The 17,490-nt window shown below is 40.4% G+C and overlaps 1 protein-coding gene and 1 long non-coding RNA gene across 11 annotated transcripts in view; one reads left to right on the top strand and one right to left on the bottom strand.

Moving 5' to 3' along the window:
* The window catches only part of ATP8A2 (ATPase phospholipid transporting 8A2), a 330,601-nt gene that overhangs the window by 269,249 nt on the left and 43,862 nt on the right, over nt 1-17,490 (top strand). The gene's annotated exons all lie outside the window — the stretch shown is intronic.
* LOC106040390 (uncharacterized) lies at nt 7,405-8,424 on the bottom strand. The gene is made up of 2 exons (XR_001209882.3): nt 8,222-8,424; nt 7,405-7,544 (listed from the first exon to the last, which is right to left on the bottom strand). It is a non-coding gene; the product is annotated as an uncharacterized lncRNA (long non-coding RNA).

The following is a 17,490-nucleotide window of genomic DNA, read 5'->3' on the forward strand; positions in this document are numbered from 1 at the left end:
TCTCTTGTTGTAGGGTGACTCCATTTTGTTGGAGGGACTGGTACTTTATTATGTATTAAACAAAAGCAGGATAGCTTCCCAGAAATAAAAATCTTGCAGTTATGTGGAAATGAATAGCTTGACCATGATTTTATATTAGGTCATTGTCTAGCCAAAGTCCATGCTTTCCTTACTCCTTATCCTGTGCCCTACAGGCTCTGAAACTTTAGATTTAGTTTTCAAGCTGAAAAAGGAAGAACATTTTTCAATTTTTTCTTTCTAAAGCCACAAGAGGTGATTTGCTTTACTGTCAGTAGTGAAGGTTGTAACTCGTACCAACTTTGGGGAACACGGAGGTGGATTTAATACTAGATATAGAATATTGCTTGAGTGTATAAAGATTGAACCAGCAGCTGTGTGCAAGGGAACAGTGTGCCAGCCCCTACAGACTTCGGTGTGGGATTGAATACAGGATTATTTACACAAAGTAAACATGGAATTGAGGTTCCAACTGTTGTTAAACTTGATGTCAATACCCCATGTTGCCTTTGAGAAGTGGATGTTCATATTTTTCTTGTAAAAGCAGCATTAAAAGGATAGTCTTAAACACTGATATTCCCAAATATCATACATTAGCATTAAATGAGCTTATAATAATAATGGGAATACCTTTAGGAATTGTGACCTTTTGAATCATTTGAACCGTCTGCTTTATGTCAATTTTTGCCTTTTAGAAAGTGCTAATTCTTGTTAAGTCCGCATGAGAGACTTGTTTAATGAGAAGATTAAATGGGTGATTATATGTCTTTTTAAATGGTTTTTGTGGCTGGGCTTCACGATGCCACTCTCCGATTTGGCACAGCAACATAGAGCAGTCCTTTTAATTACCCCTGCAGGGTCACTGGGACCCAAGCTGTTTGCTTTATTAAACCCCGATGGCGCCTTTGGAGCAGCTCCTTCTAAACTCTGCTGTCACAATTGTATCTAAATTAGCATCTGAGTGACCCTCTGTTCAGGCTTCCCAAACCCCAGCTGACGGGGATTGGCAGAAGATGCTAATTGGTGGGGCCGGGCTAGGAACAAGGGCTTGCCAAGATAACAAAAGGACTAATGTTGCTTTCAATATGCATCCAGATCCACAGAAGTACCTCTTTTAATTACCAGGAATTATTGTAATGCCCAGTCAATGGAATAATTGACCCTCAACAGGGAGAGCTTATTATGTAATAAATAATGGTGCGGGCCTTGTCAGAGTAGCAGGTAGCTGGGTGATTTGCCCGACTGAAAGGAGCTTTTCTCAGCAAGGGCTCTGGGCTAGACCAAGGCATCCCAGTAGGAGTCCAGCGAAGGGGACTAATTTGAGTTTAACTGAGAGGAAATGCGCTGAAAGCTTTTAGACTTATCCTTTGGGTGACAAAGGAAGAAATAAAAAGGATTGGGTTAGTAGTTTGGCAGCTGACAAATAGGGAATCTCACTGAGGCAGACAGTCAAGCATCCTGCAGTTGGTTTTACACTGTGGACTTTTTAAGAGTGTGTCTTCATCTGGGATAAAATGGGTCATCATTTGAAATAACGGATGGATAAATGTAAAATGCCTCATGGCTTTTTTATGAAGAAACAAATCCAAAGTGGTTTTGCATGGTCTCCTGTCCTCATACCTGCCTTCCACTTCAGCTCCTAAGTCTCAAGAGATGCTGCAGGCTGGGGGGTTAGGTCTATTCTCAATGACACTGAAGTAAATCCAAGGTTGATTTATTTTGTTGGCGTGCCCAGAAAAACTAAGAATTCAAGATTCAGCATTCTATTCAAAAGTCCACATGTTTTGCTCCATGTTCAGAAAGTAAATACAGTCTACAGTAGAGCAGTTATCCCAGTGTTCAAAATAGGCTCTGGGGATAATCTAGCAACTGTTGGCAAATGTGTATGGAAAACATAGAGGCATGGAAAATCCCTTCCCCTCCCCCAAGCAAACATGGAAAGAGGCTGTGCACACACCATGCTCCTGGGGGAAATGTTTGTAGTCTCATTTATGACAGAGCTCTTGTCCTTTTAGGTCAGTCTGTTGCAACTTTGGCTTGAGATATGTTGGCGGAGCTACTTGGGGAAATCTCCGTAGTGTCTGCCAAAATGAATTTTGGACCAAACCATGCTTCTTAGTGCCTTGGTTATGTGATTAAGGTCACTCCTGCAAAGCATGCATAAAGCAAGAAAATAAATATTGACTTGGCTAGGTGATATATGAATAGCACTTTTTGTTGTGTTTATAAGGTCACCAGAAAGATGTGGTGGAATTGCCTGCTTGTGCTGAATTTCATTTCAGTTTATCCACTGTTCTGTCTTGCGGGAATGACGTTTGTGATGCACAGTACATCAGTATTCTGAAATAAATACATTTGAGTTCAAAGATGTTACAAATGCGATGCTCCTTTAAGTAGGCACTTCTTGCTTTGCATGCTATTCAACAGCATGGACATGCAGCAGAGGTTTAGCATAGCAGAAAAAATACTTCAGTGAAATGCTGGTAACCTGAGTATGAATGGAAAATGAATGTTGTAGATTAATTACGCTCAAGTCATCTTAAGCTATTTCGATTTAAATGTGTCTTTTCTGTTCCTTCTAATCTGTCCTTACCTGTCACTCAGACTCAATGCTTTCAGGTTGCCAGAGCAGGCCTGAGGATAAATTTTGACCAGTAAACCCAACTGTATCCTTCCTAAGCCCTCTGTCTCTTCTGAAGAGGCATTCTGATCGAGATGGGCTGGCACTGTCACAGGAGGAGTGATGTTGGGAGTTAGTTGTACTTCCTGTCAAGTGATCACCCAAGATAAATATTTTCTGAACAGTGAACCAAATTTAAGCTCTACTTTTAAGATATCATCAAATGCCTACTGAGTCTGTGTGTGTTCTCTCAAAGAGTTTGAGCTAATACTGAACACCTGAGAAATCTTGAGATCATCCTGACCCTTCCAGCCCTTCTTTTCGCTCAACTATGCACTTACTTGTTCTGTTGGTGCTCCTACAAGCCCTTATCATGGTCTTGCAGTTAGGTCTGTTTTGGAAAAGTCTCTGTCCCTGAAGTGTGTCGTGTCTATTCAGTACTGGAGAAAGGGGAAAGTAAAGTGAGCAGGCAATATTGCACAACATGAGAGGCCCCTGTACATTACTGAGGTGAGTACGCAGATTTGGAAGGAGAGGAGAGCTTTGAGGTGGGACGGTCAAGGGAGATTGTGAAATAGCTTTGATAGTGTTTTCCAGGAAGCAGCTTCAAAGAAGCTGAGGACGATTGGCTGAAAGTGGTAAGTCTACAAGGAGTAAGATCTTCAGATGTTGTTGAAATCTTTATTTGAAGATCAGACTTAATTTTCACCCTTTTCTACAACCATTTTTTTGCTTCCTTGATTTCCGTATCCTTCCCCCCACCTCTTCTCAAGCTCCTTTTTTTTTTTTTTAATCCCTTTCAGTGGAGCTTGAAGGAGCGAGAGAGATAGGAATGTGCCCACTCTGATACATGAATGAGGTGGCACTTGTGATGAGTGAAGATCAGAATTATAAAGCTTATCTTCTTTTCTGTGCGCTCTGTAGGCGGAAGTATCAGCTGATCATTGTCCTCCTTTTATCTGTGACTGTGGGGCTAGAGTCTCTAAAGCACCAAAACTTGAGTGATAGTTAAAGTAGATGATGAGGTAGCAAGGAAGTTATGAATTATTTTACATCTGTTTTCATTATAGAAGATGAAGGAGAAATTATTATTCCAAGGGCATTTTTTATGGAAATCAGTCCATGACCTTAGCAAATCTTATTGTTTTAGAAGAAAGTTTGGAGATCTATTGAAAATTCAAGTGCAGAAATTCACTGAAATGCTATAGTGGAGATAATGACAAGATAGAACAGTAAATCTGTACCTGATAAGTTCCTTGATAAATCAGTTATTTTCTGAATGGAACAAAGTAAGCAGTTTCAAAATCCTTTCCTGTTCTTTTTTTTTTTAGCTAGTACTCTTTGAAAACCCTTAAAGGTATGCAAATTGTGTCTGTCTTCAAGGGAGAGCCTAAGAATTAGATATAACTTAATTTGACTTTAGCTCCTGGAAATGAAGTTGAGGAATGAATTTTCCTATTAGAACAGCAATAGATAGGGATAACTCCATCAATTTTCTTTTAATTTTTTTCTGATATGGTTTCCTGTAAGTGAATATGGACTTTGGCCTACAGAGAATTGATATATAAAGAACATAAGGGGAAATGAGGTTAATGTATCCTAAGTCAAAATGACGTGGCTTTAGCGAGGAAATTGTAGTTCTTTAAATTATCGGCATTACTGAAGAAGGTGATAGAAGATAAAAAGTAGCCTGGATAAGACAAATTACTTGGATTTCCTACAAGCTTTCCAAAGTAACCCTCCTAAGATTCCATTGAGGAAAATACATAGCCATATAATCCAGGGTAAAGTGCTGGTGTGTGTTAAAAACTGTTCAGACAGGTGTGTCCATAAGAAGGACTGAGGCAAGGTCAGTGAAGTGACCTAAACCAGTAGCCATGCTTTAAGGCAAAGGACGTGGAGGATATAGAAAAAGGGGAGAGGAGACTTCTTGAGTTTATCCAGAGAGGAGGGAGCCTGATGAATGAGATTCTGAAATAGAATCTCCCTTCTCTTGAGAATGGTGCAGTGGAGGAAAAAATAGTGAGGGGTTGACTTCTTGTTGGGGGGTGGGAAATAAAGATTTCACTGGCCTTATGAGCTCTGTATGGCAGAGGAACTGCGAAGAGTAGAAAGAAGATGGACTAGTGATTTGTCAAGGACAGCAGATGTTGGTGTGTGGACAGAAGAAGCAGGCAGGTTCCAGGTAGATTAACCTTGAATATTGAACTATAAACTAATATCTGAATCAAGGAACTGGATATTGCTGGGAGGATTAAGATGACTTGATCTAGAAGAAAGGCTTTAACAGCATTTGGAAAATAAATATCCCACTTCGTGTATTATGAGATAAACTGACCAGTCTTCTGTCCATCTGACCGTGCAAAAATAATGAGGTGTTCGGTGAGGTTAAAATGCTGATTTAAGACCCCCTTGCTGCAGAGTGCGAAGCTATCCCAAAATAGTATGCTGCACTCAGAGATGTATAAAAACAAATGAAAAGACATAATAATAGCAAATCTAAGCAGTACTGCATCGTAAACCGTGAACATCAGCGTGGTTCTTGCCTGCTCACAGTAACATTTAAGTTCTCATCAGACATCGACAGGAATTTGAAGTGTCTTTTCTCTTGCAACTCCTGCACTGTGCAAATGGCCACTCTGCTCTGTCTGGGTTTCTGGCCTCCTGCCTCAGATAGAGCTGCCACTGAAAATCGAAATGTGCCAGGAAGGATGGCCCAAATGTATCATTGCTTCATCAAATGCTAAAAGCAGTGCTGTCAAAAAAACACAGTCCATGTCTCTCTGGAAGATTTCTAATCATTATGGATGCTAGGCAATTGTCACTACAGCTATTGTCACTTCTCGGCTGGCAAGACATAATTTTGTTGTTAGTTTTTTTGGTTGCCTTTTTTTTTTTCCTTTTGAAGACTGGTTCATTAGAATGTAATCCTACTGTGTTGAAATTTCCAGTGAAAGTGTGGTCAGTCAATAAATTCTTGAGGATGGATATCTGTCTGTAAAAGAAGACTTTCAAGAGTGCATTTCATAAACTGGCAAAAGAGCTAGCTGTTTTGTTTCTTCCTTTGTACACAAAGCTAGCCAAACTGTACCTATAGTATGGCAATTGTGGTAACAGCTATTACAGTCAAGTTTGCCAAGCCCTGGACTACTGCTGTCCTGCAATTAAACTTGCCTAAGCAAATGGAGGAATTCTCCAGCCATCAGTCCTTTCAGTCATTGACGAGTTTCCAAGCAAGGCATTACCTCAGCCTTTCCTTTTCCTTCCCTATAAGCTGCGTAAATACTCCAGTACTTATTTTAGACAATATCCTGAACAGACTTGAAGCTTCCGCAATTTTTGTGGCGGCTGTCTTCAGCAAAGCATGATGAGAATGTTTTGGTTTGTTTGTTTTGGTTTGTTTTTAACACAGAGCAAGTATTTGTCATTCGGTCAAACTTTGCAAAGCGAGGAGATTCTCCTCCAGCTTTCTACAAGTAGTTTTTCTAGCAAACAATTTTTTTGCTTCTGAATTAGTATTTAATAAAGCTGAGACTGCCAGAAAAGGTAATCAGATTTTAGTTGTTCCTTATTATGGTTGTCTTAATGGAGGGATCATTTGGATGACATTCTTTGTTTTTGTGTTTTCCATACTTTATCTTCAAAATGTATCATTCAGGTTTTCTGTCATGTCAAAAGGTTTGAAGGTTTTCCATATTATTTGTTCAAATGCTAATTTCACTGTTTGGCTACCTTGGTAGACATGCTGGCTAGTAAAATCTTAGAAAGAGAGCTGTAAAAGTAGTAATTGCTAGGGTTTTTTTTTTAATAATACAGGTTCTAAATTTTTTAATTGGCATTTATTAACATCTATTTTATTATGTCACCCAACTAAACATTTAGGAGAAAGGGTATTGTGGTTTCACTCAGTGAATCTCTAATGTTCTAGAGATGCCCAATTAATTTCTAAAATTGGGGAAATGTGCATCTGGAATGCCTAGTATTTCTGAGGTTAAAATAAGTAAAATTCAGAAAATAAAACCCAGAAGTTGCTGGATTTGATTAAAAAATAACTAAATGCTTTGGAGGAAGGATATACTTGTTGAAGATTCACTAAACAAAATATCTCTGAGATATTCAAAGATTTAACAAAAGTAAAGGGAGCTGCATGTGGCAGTGATTCAACTCTTTTGATGACAGAAAGGCACTATTTGAAAGAATAAATCAAGATCTTCAAAGCATAGTGAAATGAAGAGGCCTATTGCTTTGTGAGTCACCCTTGGTACTAATATTCCATCTTGCTATTTCTGTGTGTCAGGCATTCATTTGATATTTAGAAAGCAGACGGGCATAAGGAAGTTGCTCTTGTCACAGGTGCTCCTCTAGAAAAGGAGTGCACTGCCCGTTTCTCTGCTAAGCTCTTGATACTAGTTACCTTTAAAAAATGAAACTAATTTTATGTCCATACAAAAGAGAAACTGAATGTTAAGTAAATGTCTGTGAAATTTGTTTAACTTGTTTACTTGCATGCTGAGGTGTACCGTGAATGGCATGGTTGCAAAAGCTGGCTTATACCATTCTGGATTGATTATGTGATATATCACTGAGCATTAGAAATATGTGCTATATTTACAGTGTGGAAAATATTTATTTCATAGCTTATTTGGGCAGATGTGAGCAAGTGTGGGAAGTATGTTAATAGATGGAAACACATAACTCTTTAAGTCAAGTGTTTCCACAGTTGGTAATATCCCCAGCACAGATTGAATTTCCACGTAAAGCACAGCCATGTTCTTCCCTGCCCTTCTCAACCTTGCCAAGCGAAGGCATGTCAGTTCAGCAGTCAGGGATTTGATTTAATCAGAAGTGGTTTGCTCTGGTCATTTCCATAAGAGGCCAAGCAGACTGAGGGTCACTGGATGTCCAGCTGTAAGAGAGGATACAGTTTAAGCAGGATTTATGGCAAGCCAAGCCATACAAATTGTTGCTGTATCAGGTCACTAATCCAGTTAGTCCTCTGTCTTCTCTCATGTTACAAGTAGTAGTTGTATTTTTTCAAAAAAAATGAAATTGGACCATCAGGGATTGACTGAAGCATGAAAAGCTGCTGATTAACCATAACAATCTGGATGGCAGTGGGCAGCACCTTCTGCCATGATCCATGAGGATTTATACCCTAAAAACTGTATTCCCTGTCGTGGCCCTTTTTGTCATGTCTTGCAGGACTCTTAGGTGGTTGGTAGAGCATGTGTTACTGATCCATAGAGGTCAGCTCTATCACACGGTGTTGGCTGGCTTTGAATCCAGCTGCTAAGCTACAATAAAAGAAAGCTAAAAATATATCAAATATTTTCCTAATACTACACTGCCATGAAAGCAACTGGGTAGTTGTAGAAAGTTGTCGTGGAGCTGCAAGCGGGAGGAGCTGCACTCTTCAAGCAGTCCCTCCAATTACACAGTGCATTCCAGTAAGAAACCTGGCAGTGCCCTCTTGCTATGCTGTATCATACCAGCAGAGCCAGTGGGGGGAAAAGGATTCCTCCATGGTTTGGTAGGTTACTGGCTTCAAAGAGATCTAGCTTCAGGCTCTGCAGCAGGGATTACCGCTTTCAAACTCGCTCCCTCCTTGACTTGCACAGCTTCTTGTCCTTTCTTTTCTTCTGCCAAGCATGAGGCAGGCTGATTATGAGCTAGTTTTGGTTTTGGACGCCTTTGAAGTGCTTGCAAAGTATCTGTGATTCTGTGGGATCCTGCTTGTGTTCTCAGACCCTCTCATGGTGATGAATTCGCATCCAGGTCTGTCACTTGAGCTTCATCTCCCATTACTTTGTGATGCAGCTGACAGCTACATGGGTGTCAAGAGGGAAAGTTCCAGGTTCTTTGTCAGTTGGAATATTCTAATTAGTAGCTGAAAGAGCTCTACCGGATGGATGCACTTAGGAAGCTGAATGGACTGGATTTTCACTCAGACTTGAACACCTTTCACTGGAGTTGAATTTTGTATCTCGGTTCAAGCCACTAGCTTGTCTGCATTGCATTTACAGAGAGCGTGTAGAAGTGGTGCTCCTGGTGGTTTTCAACCAAGGTGACAGGGGAAATACAGGGAGTGTAGTTTTCTTTTGCAACTGTAGGTTTCCACTGAAGGGCATCATTGCTTTTGCTACAGATCTATTTCTTCATTTCTTATGTGATAAACTGTCCAGTAAGCCTCTTGCCTTTTGAATGAAAATGTCACCTATGACACTGTCTTGAAAATGTCACGTATGACACCGTCACCTATGACACTGAAGGGCTACTACTCAGATATTTGGGAAAAGCAGAAAAGATTAAGATTTTGCCTTGTACATTGAAAGAGAGCAAAAGCAGATTCCCTCTGCTTTTAAGTAGAACATAGTTCTACTTAAAAAAAAAAATATGGAGATAGGTACCAAATGAGGAAATGCATTATTAATACTGAAGAACAGTGTTGATGAAAATGGACATGAACAAGTATAAACTTCAGGTAAAGAGTGCTTATGAAGAGCTGCTTTTTAGGGTGAGGAAATTCCAGGACAACTGTCCAGTGGTAATAGTAGAGAAAGAGAGGAAAAAACAAACTGCTTTGTAAAGGAGGAACTTGAGTTCATGAAGTGACAAGCTGACAGAAATACCTTATTGAAAAAATGGACAATTTCGGCACTTAAAGTGGTACAGCAGGAGCTGCAGAAATCAGAGCAGTGCACTTTGCTGCTTTTAGAGCAAGCGTTGCAAATGTGTACTTGAAATGACACCTTGCACTGCTGTCAACGTGAGAGGCCAATGCAAGTTCAGTGACCCACAAGATAGCTTCCTATTAGTCTGTCATAAGCCCTTAATTGTTGCTAAGCCTGAATTAGCATTTTAATATTCTGATATCTTTGGTATTTGTTTTTTTAATATTTTATTACTTCAGAATTGTTGACGTAGGGTTATACACTCCTCTTCCTGTGCATTATGTGCTGGAGTAGTGTGATGACAAGAATGAGGTCTCCTGTATTTAGTAGAATCAAGACATTATCTCTTTTCTGTAACAAATCCTACATGTGAAGGACATGTATTTCCCTTGTAATTCCCTTTTTGCATCAACTCATAAACAATGAAATGCATATGTATGTGATATCCTGTTGCTCAGCCTCTGAGCAACATATTGTTGCTCATACATAAGCAACATATAAGTTGTCATATTCAGCAAGATTTGCAGGTGATGGTAATCAAAGTTGTGCCAGCCAGTAGCCTTTTGGTCAAATACGTATTGTTGTCCTTTCTTTCAAAAGGAAGCTTTTGGGAGACACAGTTGTTCTTAGGAGTTCGTTTACTGTTAGAATCTGATTGTTCCATTTTGAGCAATGTCTAGAATGCTTTTTGGTAATTGTGTTGACATGTAGCAAATAAGAAGAGCAATTTCTAGCAGTCCTTTTTCTTTAACCACTAATGTAGTGTTTTTTTTTTTCTAATCTACAAATCATTTAATAAATAGAAAACTAGTTTTATATAGCTGACTGAGGTTAGGAGCAGAACATACTTGATTAGTTCAGACCACACAAACTCTAGTCTGTCTTGGAGCTGTTTAATTACAGATTCCTTCAGCTTTGTACTTAAAATAATAGTAGAATTGGAAACCTTACAACTTGATGTATTACTGAAATTCCCCATTTTTCATGATGCAAGTCATAGAAGTGATAACTGATAGAGGTCATGGACTGATAACCTTGAGTATCAGATTATATGAATAGAGCAATCTTACAGAATCATAGAATATCCCAAGTTGGAAGGGACCCACAAGGGTCATTGAGTCCAGCTGCTGACTCCACAAAGGACCACCCAAAAACCAAACCATGTGTCTGAGAGCACTGTCCAAATGCTTCTTGAACTCTGGCAGACTCAAGGCCATGACCACTGCCCTGGGGAGCCTGTCCCAGTGCCCAACCACCCTCTGGGTGCAGAACCTTTCCCTAACCCCCAGCCTGACCCTCCCCTGTCCCAGCTCCATGCCGTTCCCTCGGGTCCTGTCGCTGTCCCCAGAGAGCAGAGCTCAGCGCCTGCTCCTCCGCTCCCCTCGTGAGGGAGCTGCAGGCCGCCATGAGGCCTCCCCTCAGCCTGCTCTGCTCTGGGCTGAACAAACCAAGGGGCCTCAGCCGCTACTCATATGTCTTCCTCTCCAGACCCTCCACCATCTTTGTTGTCCTCCTTTGAACACTCTCTGATAGTTTTATGTCCTCCCTTTACTGTGGCACCCAAAACTGCAATCAGTGCTTGAGGTGAGGCTGCACCAGAGCAGAGCCGAACAATCCCTTCCCTTGACCTGCTGGCAGTGCTGTGCCTGATGCACCCCAGGGTATAGTTGGCCCTTTTGGCCCTTTTGGGTGCCATGGCACACTGCTGGCTCATGTTCAACTTGTCATCAAGGAGAATCCCTGCTGAATGAGACTTCGGGGTTCTGGTAGACAAAAAGCTTGACACGAGCCAGCAGTGCGTACTTGCAGGCCAACTGCATCCTGGGCTACATCAACAGCAGGTGACCAGCAGGTTGAGGGAGGACCAGCAGGTATGGGAGTCCCCCCATACTCTGCCCTTGTGAGGTCCCAGCTGGAGTACTACATCCAGGTTTGGGGTCCCCAGCACAAGATAGATGATTCTGTGATCCCTTTCTGCAGGGCTGCTCTCCAGGCTCTCATCCCCCAGTCTGTACGTATATCCAGGTTTGCCCCTTCCCACGTGCAGAATCCGGCACTTGCTCTTGTTAAACTTAATATGATTGCATTGTGTTTCACTAGCATACATTCTGCTACGTGGAGGGGTGGACAGGGGGAGGTTAAGTGAGAGGGAAGGTATTCTTGTTTGGGGTTTACATTTTTTGAGGTTTTGGAACAGGAATTCATTAAAAGTGAATAACAAGAAGTAATCAGGGATACTTGTGTCTTCCTGCTGTAGATTAGCTATTCTGGGATTCGCTCTGCTAACCCTGCTGTGTGGGAAGGTCTAGTATGGTTACCCAAATCTTTGTTGTTTCTAAACACCCCTCCTTATTCGAGAAAAATTTTTCAGAACAGGTCACTGTGTCAGCATCAAGAAGCTTTTGACAGATAGTGAACAAATGTTGCAATTACTCTGTTTTGTGCAATCTCCTGACTTCATTTATTATATGCATGGTTGGGTAGAGCAGTTGTGGTGTTGAGAGCTAAGCATAGGGTTAGAAGCCAGCACCAGTCTGGAAGCTGATTATACATGTTAAGTAAGAACCTAAATATACTACTGTTTCTGCCTTGGGACCAGTTCATGTCTGTGCTTACGTAGCTCCTGGCTGCCCATATCTGAGTCCCAATGGTTTGTCCATAGGAAGCCTGATTGCCTGAACAATATAAGATGAAGATGGTTATTGTTCTTCTGGGGAGGATTTTTTTAATTATTTTTTTTCACTCAGACAAGATTGGCCTATGAAAGACTCAAAGCAGACTGTTAATTTTGGTGCTGCTAGATTGGCCACGCTTTTGCTTTTGGGAACCTCTGTACTTTCTAGATATGTCAGAGCGGGTAGAGATTGTGTATCTTGTATGCAGTGTCTTCTGCTATAAAGCTCTGCTGAAAACCCGTGTGGTCTTGGGGCTTTTTGTGTTTGCATTAGTTTAATTGCCTCTCTGACCCCTCTTCCTCGGCTGGCCTTTCAAGCTCTGTGGGCTCTCTTAGCCTCACTGATATCTCTCCACAGGATCTTTGTACCAGGAAGCATACAGGCTTGCCTGGAACTCCCCCAGCCCTACTGTCCAGTTATCCAACAGCTTCTCTGGCTCTCGTACTGAACTTCTGGTTTTGCAGTTTTAATACCTGTAATTTGCTTCCTTCTGCTTCGTTAAGCTGTAGATGAAGAGTTTATTAGTTTTAGCTCTCTTCAGAATACATCTGTTTCAGCATCTGATTGCTTTTTCATTTCTTTCAGAAGCATGGTATTTCATTGCCCTCAGAAAGGAGAGTAATTTATAAATATACTTGTAGACCAGTTCTTTTATGTGGCACTTCCAGTTATTTGATCATTTGTGTTAATTTCTTTTATTGTTTCCTTTTATTTTTTTTCCCTCAGGGTTAGCAAGATTGATTAGTCATCTTTACAGCAATTCTGTGTATACTAGGCAGTGTTTTTTAAATTTCAGTTTTTATCATGCCAGTCAAACAGAACATATTTTTTGGCTTAAAAGCATCCAAATTAACTTTAATCCTACATTAGGAAAATTTTCTAACTGTATCTGTTACATAAAACCAAAGATGGTAATCCAAGAATTAGAACAGGAAGATTTACCTCAATCTCAACAGAAATGCAACTGTTTGATTTTCGGCTATTCCTCGATTTCACTATGCCTGAACAGGCTCTTGGGAATGCTCTGTAGGGAACCCTGAATCCAAAGTTCTGGATCTATTTTTCCTTTAAGTATACCTGCTTTTGACCTCATGTCCATGAAAATCTTCATGGATGTCCACAATACCTTTTTCTAAGAATCGAGGGGAGTACTTATTGTTCTGGGAATTCTTTGGTGACTTGAGGCTGCCAGGTTCAGCAAGATTTCTAAGGATTTGAAAATCTACAGTGTTTCAGATCTCCCCCTTTATCTTTAAATGTTCGTCTTATGTTAGCAGTAATATTGCTGGGCTGTCTTATCTCTTGGTCTGGATTCTTTGTGAGTTTGGTGAAAAAGATACAAGTGCTTCTAGTTTCTTGAGTCAGAAGGGGATAGTGCTCATGGTCAGAAACAGGGCTACGTTTTTGGTATTGTTTTGCCATTTATAACTTGAACTTGTTTCCACCAGTATTTTGTTTTAATCTTTTAATTCCCATGATTGTGGGAATTAAGCCGTGTTAGTTCTCTGGACATTGGAAGAGTTAAGGTGGTCCTGAGGGAAAGAGGTCTTGTGAAGAGTGGGCCTCCGGAAAAAGGCCTGTCAGAGGAGGAACTTTCTCCTTGACTGCTGAATTGTGAATACTGTGTAAAAGAGCCTAGGACTGCCTAGGAAAGAGTTTCTTGTGATTTCTTTTACTTTCAGAAACATAAAACTAATTGAACATACAAATATGCCTTATATTGCCAACATCTTCAGGTTTTATTTGCCTTTCTCAGTAAACTGACTGCTATTTCCTCTTGTTTTTCCTTCAGGGATGCAGTCCTAGTGCTTACTGAAGTTCTGTCCAGAGTTTCCATGCTACTTTTCCTCATCCTCTGAGATATCTTTAATACATGCCTGCTCAGAAAACCTCAGCAACCATTAGGGTACACCTGTAGTTGGACTCTGGACAAAACAGTGCGTTTAGTGGAGATGTGAATTGGAAATCCACGTCAGGCACTGGCAAGTGTGAAGATTTAAGATGACAACTTCCAGGATGAGAGGTAGAAGAGACAAGGGGGAATGCAGATGTGTTTTGCGGGAGGCTGAGAGTATGGAAAGGAGGATCCCAGCGTGCTGCAAGATTCTGACTGGATCTGAAGATTTGAGACTGATAGAGAAGCTCAGACAGGGAGAAGCAAGTCTTGTAGTGTGTTACCTAACTAGGTTATCATTAGTAATGCCACACTCTGGGCTATTCAACTTACTGGGCTGCCTTTTTTTTTTTTCCTCTTCTTCCTCCACACACTAGTTTAAATCCTGTTCAAGCTCTTCTGTAAGCAGTGATTCTGTTCTGGTTCTGCAGACTTGTGTATTGAATGTCTAGAGCTTGCAGTTTCAGCATGTTTGTCCTAGATTGCCATCCTTAAGCTTTCTGGTTGGTAGATAAGATACAGCTTTTTTCGCTGTTTGGTAAAGTAGCGTGGATATGGTCTTTTCAGGCTTATAGGAAATACCTTGTTCCTATGAGCGTGTCCTGGGACTTGAATACAAAGTGGCACACAGGGTCAGGTTATATTGTTTAGTTTGCCAATTTGCATTTGGTCTTAATTTCCTGTCTTTAAAACTGTGTTAGGTAAAACATAGGGTGTCTGGAGTCAATATGTGGGGCTAAGATCGTTTTCAGAAACTTTACTGGCATGCTAATAGCTGCGTTAGACTGTACATAACCATGTTAGGGCAATTGGATGTGGAAGCATCCTGAATCCGTCAAAACAGACATAGCAGCTGACAGCGTGTGGAAATCAATCACTTGATCTCTTTGCTCAAGCGTTGTGTGAACTGTGCGTTTTAATAGAAGTAGGTTTGAGCTCCTGAACCATGATGTGTGTCCATATCCAAATTAAAAATAAATGCAACAGACTGCCATCTCCTAATTAGTTCAACAAACGCTTTTGCTAATGAAATGACAGAGACAATTTTAATCCTCTAGATTTAAGAATTCCTGACTGTGTGCCAGAGGAGGATATAGTAGTAGCAAAAGTGCTTAAGCATTTATGTAGCATGCCGTATCATTGGATCTGCAAGTATTTAGAGAGGCAAGCAAGTATCTTTGTGATCGTTGCAAAAGTCAGAACCACCATTCTGATATTGGGTAAGGTAAGGGAACAAAATTACCCTGGGAAGAATAGTCAGGTTGAAGTTCTAACTCATAGCATAGCTTTTCAGTGAAGGCTGTGGAGGAGCTGACATCCCACAAGTAACAGTGTGTCACGGCCTCTTTCAAATCAGCATGAAAGCCTAAGAAGTTTATGCTAAAATTCTTCCCTGAACAGTTCCAACTAGCCACGAGTTCTTGTTACAGAGGCTTATACAGCGGTTGTGTATCTTTTAAAAGGTTTAGAAAAGTCACCACAAAATGCATGCTTATAAAAATGGGGGGAGGGAGCATGTAATGAGAATTACAAACAGAAGTGATTTGGCTTTCTTCTCCTAGGGCTGTTATTCTGCTGAGACTCAGGAATCAGACACTGAACCTTACTAAAGTATCAGCGAAGTGGGGTAGTGAGCTTCCTGTGCCAAAAATAAGCATGAAGTAGAAAGGCTACATACAGATTAGGAAGATCAAAATAATGTAAATATACATACACTCTGCTGTCAGTAACATAGAAGAGGTTTAAAAAAAAGGCAAAGATTTGTTGTGCGAGGAATCGCCAGTGTCATGTTAAACTGGAGAAGAATTTGGCTCATATTTAATGTCACATCACTCATTTAGAGTCCTAAAAATAGTGTTTATAATAAAACCCCTGACACAGCCATGGCTAGCATAATTCAGATGGTCTCTTTCCCTTTTTAATTTGCGAACAAAGCTCCCTCTTTGAAGAAAAGTATTTGTTTACAGTTGTTTATCAGAGCAGGAAATGGATCAATTAGATGTAACTTTTTAAGTTAATTGACTGCCACTACTAAAACCACCTGACATCATTCTGGTGCCAGCAATGCCAGATGAGAAATCTCATCATTGTTGCTGTGGGAAAGGCAAGGACATGATGGGAAATGTTATTCTTGGCACTCAGAAGATTAAAAATTTTAAATATTTATAGAGTCTTATCCAAACTACTGATTGGTTATTAGTGCCTCGAATTGAGGCAGGGATGTGTGAATCCCTAGAGCTTTGTGACCATATCCCATCTGAATGAATCTGAACCATTAACAGGGAATTGGCACTCTAAATCTTCCTCTAGCTATATCCTTCTTTCTACCCTGCTCTGCCCTTGAATTTATTTCTTTCTCTTGGGTCGTTTCATTAATGATCTAGAATGTAATAACAGCACAAAGGACAGTTTTTGAATCCTCCCTCTTTGAAATACTTGATTTCAGAGCTTTTTTTTTTTTTTTTTTTAAACTGCTGCACAGGTTTATAATCCTTTTTATCTATGTAATAGCTGAATGACTTCATTAGCATGATGCTACCTTGTTGCTCTACTGAGTTTAGCAATCTTTTCTGCTTCAACAATAATTCCTTGCTGATTTATGAATTTTTGGAGAGGTGAAGTTAACAAATATTTTGGAGTATTTCTTTCTGGCAAATTCCTGGACCATTTGGAGACTCAGTAAAGCTATTGGATGTATTTTTTGGAGTTGCAAACCCACGTTTTTCCTGTCAGTTACCAAATAGCTACAGCTTTTGACAACTGTAATGAGGCCTTTGATAATACTTACGCTGCCTGTAGCAAATGGGCTTATTGTGGGAGCCAGAAACCCTTTCAGAAAGCCTCAATTTCTGATCTGAGAGAAGCAGGATAGCACAACCTATAGCTAGAAAAAGCCTCATATTTCACCTAACCTGGAGCCTCACAGGAGGACCCCTTGAATCTACAAACACCGTTGAAACTATTTGGTGCGGCTAACATTTTTCAGCTACTTTGAAAAACTAATAAAATCTTTTGCTCTGATATTATTTCCATGTTGCTGTAAAGCCTAAGGTAAAACAGTAAAAGAGAGTGAATGAGCTTGGGGCATACTTTAAGGGAAGAACAGGTAAGAAAACTCTTCAGGTCAAACAGTAATCTTACTTAAAAATAAGTATCAAATTTGATAGGCTTGTGAGCCTAAGGCAAGCTTAATTAAACTTAAAGGAAAGCAAAAATAAGCATTTCAAATGCTGTTTTGGTTCTCATAAACCTGAGTAAGCCAAAATCTGGATTATTCAATTATATATGGCTATGGGATTTGTTCTGTGAGCATTTTCCCGCTTAGCCCAGATTTTCAGCATCCTTCTCTTCCTGCCTGTGTGTGTTTGGCTGTTTTCAAAAGAGGAGAGGAAGGGACTTCAGGATTTGATTTAGAGACTCGGTGTGCTCCAAGTTAGCTATTTTGGTGTCAGGCTGGTTGTGGTTATGCTGGAAAGTGTGTTTGCAAGGAGGAGGTGATGCATTGATAGTGCTTTGGATGCTCACCACAAGCTCTCTCTCTGCAGCTATGCTCTCTTCTGTGTCTTGGGAAATGGAGTAGCCACCTGGGAAGGATTGTGAAGCCTCAGTTTA

Source organism: Anser cygnoides, chromosome 1 (genome assembly GCF_040182565.1).
Source record: "Anser cygnoides isolate HZ-2024a breed goose chromosome 1, Taihu_goose_T2T_genome, whole genome shotgun sequence".
In the NCBI taxonomy this organism is placed as follows: domain Eukaryota; kingdom Metazoa; phylum Chordata; class Aves; order Anseriformes; family Anatidae; genus Anser; species Anser cygnoides.